Source organism: Apium graveolens, chromosome 5 (assembly GCF_009905375.1).
Source record: "Apium graveolens cultivar Ventura chromosome 5, ASM990537v1, whole genome shotgun sequence".
NCBI lineage: Eukaryota > Viridiplantae > Streptophyta > Magnoliopsida > Apiales > Apiaceae > Apium > Apium graveolens.
Window position 1 is genome coordinate 53,352,919 of NC_133651.1, and position 3,526 is coordinate 53,356,444.

Genomic DNA, 3,526 nt, shown 5'->3' on the forward strand with positions numbered 1-3,526 from the left:
TTGCAAATGAAAAGGCATTGTTGGAATCTGGATCAAACTCTAATGAACTGACCAATCCTGATGATTCAAATCCTGACACTCCTTAAGATTCTGATGATAATCATTTTGCAAATGAGCCTGCACAAGTTGAGGGGGAGCAACAGTAAAGGTCAGCTGATGATGTTAACACTGAAGAATCATCTCAAAGTTCTTCTCAATCCAATGCTGATTCAACATCAGAAGAACATGAGTCAAGTCCCAATATTTCATCAGGAAATGACCCAACGGATTCAAAGGGAGCCTCAAATGCATTTGATGAGGCATACAATTCAGGGGGAGCATCTAGTTCCAGAAGGACACTTCCCAATGCCAGAAAATGGACTAAGGATCATACTCCTGATCTGATCATTGGAAATCCTGATGATGGTGTAAAGACAAGAAGTGCAACTCAGAATGAATGTTTATATCATAATCTACTTTCAAAAGAAGAGCCAAAAAAAGTAGAAGATGCACTCAAGGATGCAGATTGGGTCATGGCTATGTAAGAAAAATTGAATGAGTTCGAAAGAAATGAAGTATGGAAGCTGGTGCCTAGACCTAAGAACAGGTCAATTGTGAAAAGTGAGTCTTTAGAAATAAGACTGATTCTGGTGGAACAATCATCAGAAATAAGGCAGGATTGGTGGCAAAAGGATATTCCCAACAGGAAGGTATTAACTATGATGAGACATTTGTGCATGTTGCTAGGTTGGAAGCAATCAGAATCTTCTTGGCATATGCTACTCACAAGAAGTTCAAAGTCTTCCAGATGGATGTCAAGAGTGCATTTCTCAATGGAGAACTTGAAGAAGAAGTCTATGTTGAACAACCACCAGGATTTATGGATCCTAAACATCCTGATTATATTTATAGACTTGATAAAGCACTCTATGGACTGAAGCAAGCACCTAGAGTATGGTATGAAACCCTTGCTCAGTTTCTACTTGAAAGTGGATTCAAAAGAGGTACAATAGATAAAACCCTGTTTTATTTGAATAAAGGTAAATATTTGTTTTTAGTTCAAATTTATGTGGATGATATCATTTTTGGATCAACTAATTAAACACTGTGTGATAAGTTTTCAAAGTTGATGCAATCAAGATATCAAATGAGTATGATGGGAGAAATGAGTTACTTCCTAGGCTTGCAGATTAAACAGACCGATAATGGCATTTATATCAATCAGTCCAAGTACACAAGAAATCTACTGAAGAGATTTAATATGCAAGAAAGTGCAACTGCAAGTACTCCTATGGCAACTGCTACAAAACTTGATCCAAATGAAGGTACAACATTTGATGTGACAACCTATAGAGGTATGATTGGATCTCTGTTATATCTAACTGCTAGCAGGCCAGACATTATATTTAACACTTGTTTGTGTGCAAGATTTCATGCAAATCCAAAGGAGCCACATCTTATTGCAGTAAAGAGAATTTTCAGATACCTCAAGGGTACTGTTTCTCTTGGACTTTGGTATACAAGAGAAGCTGATTTTGCATTATGTGGTTATTCAGATGCTGATTTTGCTGGATACAAAATAGACAGGAAAAGTACATCAGGAAGCTGTCAGTTCTTGGGAGGCAGATTAGTCTCATGGTTCAGCAAGAAGCAGAAATCTATTTCTACTTGAACTGTTGAGGCTGAATATATTGCAGCTGGGAGTTGCTATGATCAGTTGTTATGGATGAGAAATCAGCTCATGGACTATGGATTATCATTCTAAAAAATTCCTATTTATTGTGATAATCAAAGTGCTATTGCTATGACAGGAAATCTGATGCAACACTCTCTTATAAAGCACATCAGTATCAGATATCACGTCATAAGAGAGCATGTCATTGAAGGAACCATAGAGCTTCATTTTGTTCCTACTGATCAGCAGCTGGCTGATATCTTCACAAAGCCATTACCTGAAGCAACATCTACAAAGCTTGTGAATAAACTTGGTATGGTTAATTGGGACAAGTAAATTTTTATTTCAATTTATATTTGATCAAATCCTGATGTATATTGATCAAATCCTGATATGTCCTAAATGCCGTGTTCTTAGATATTAAGCCAGAATATTTGATGTATTCTATATGCATGATAAATTAAGTGAATTTATTTGCTAATTGTGCATGTCCAAATAAATATATCACTGTCATCATTACACATCGGTCTAGGGAGACGCGCCTTAAAAAGAAATCTTTTGGTTAATTCATTAAGTTAACTCTAGAGTTAAATTTTTTTCAAACCCTAGAGTCCCTCTCTATTACCAACTCTTTGGTTATTTAAACCAACACTCATCAGACTTCTCATTATTCTGAAACACAAACTCTCTAAATCTCTATCCTTTATCATATTTTTCTATCAAAAACATGATATTCTTCAACATGTTCTTTGATTATCCGACGTTTACAGTCGAGTTTTGTTGCGATGAGTGGGAACAGGAGTAGCACATCTCTGCCATTCCTGATGAGATTTGGAGTTGGGTTCCACAAGATATCTATACTGATCTCTTGATTTTCCAGAGGGACTACTATCGCCATCTGGTTCGTGTGGAAGAAGATCGTTTGGAAGCCATCCGTCAGCAAGAACAAATTATTCATCTTGATGTGCTCTTCATTGAAGACAGGAAGAAAAGACTCTGAACATCCATCCCTCCTTTGGTCTTCCTGACTTATCTCCTTTTCCCCTCCTTTTCATTACCATCGGCTTTGTCAGGCTTCTTAGACCAAGGTTGTTGATGTTCACCATCTTAGACTAGGACTATCTTGTAATCTTTTGCATGTAATCTACAAATTTCATGAAATGTACTCTTTTGATATATTAATGAAATTTCTTTTTGCAAGATTTAGTCTTTATTTATCTCGAATTATATGCATGTGAATGTTTTTTTAAAGCCTGTTAATCTTTACTTCATCTACTTGAACTGTATTTCTTGATGAATGTTTTGATTAAAATTGTGGTTGCTAATAATTTGTGATGCTTTGACAAACAAATGTTGAATTTGAATTGACATATCCCGAGTTAGTCAAATCCTGATAGAAGAAAGGTCTCAAATCCTGACGAGAGGTCAACACGTTCTAATTCAGATTATTAGTGTTAATCAATTTCTGAGTAAGCTTCATTGTTGCAATTAAGTGTCTCACTTAATTAATGATTAATGGTGGATTATCAAATAAATAAATTTCTACGGTTGTGTCTTGATATAACTGTATGTATTTTTTATTTACTTCCGCAATTTCCTCCACCGTCAAACTCAATTACTCAGTATTTGTTTATTGTTCGAAGTCAAATTCGCTAGGTTACCTTCTTCATACAAGTGTGTTATACATATTTCTGAATAGTGAAGCTATAAAACCAGAAGAAATTATGTGACACAATTCATCATACACATAGTTTCACTGCGCACATCTCACACTTACTCTCTCTCACAAGTTATTCACATCATGACAACTTCTGAAGTTTCACCACTCTTCAGTCAAACCACAATCATTCATGGAAACACATTTGGTACTAA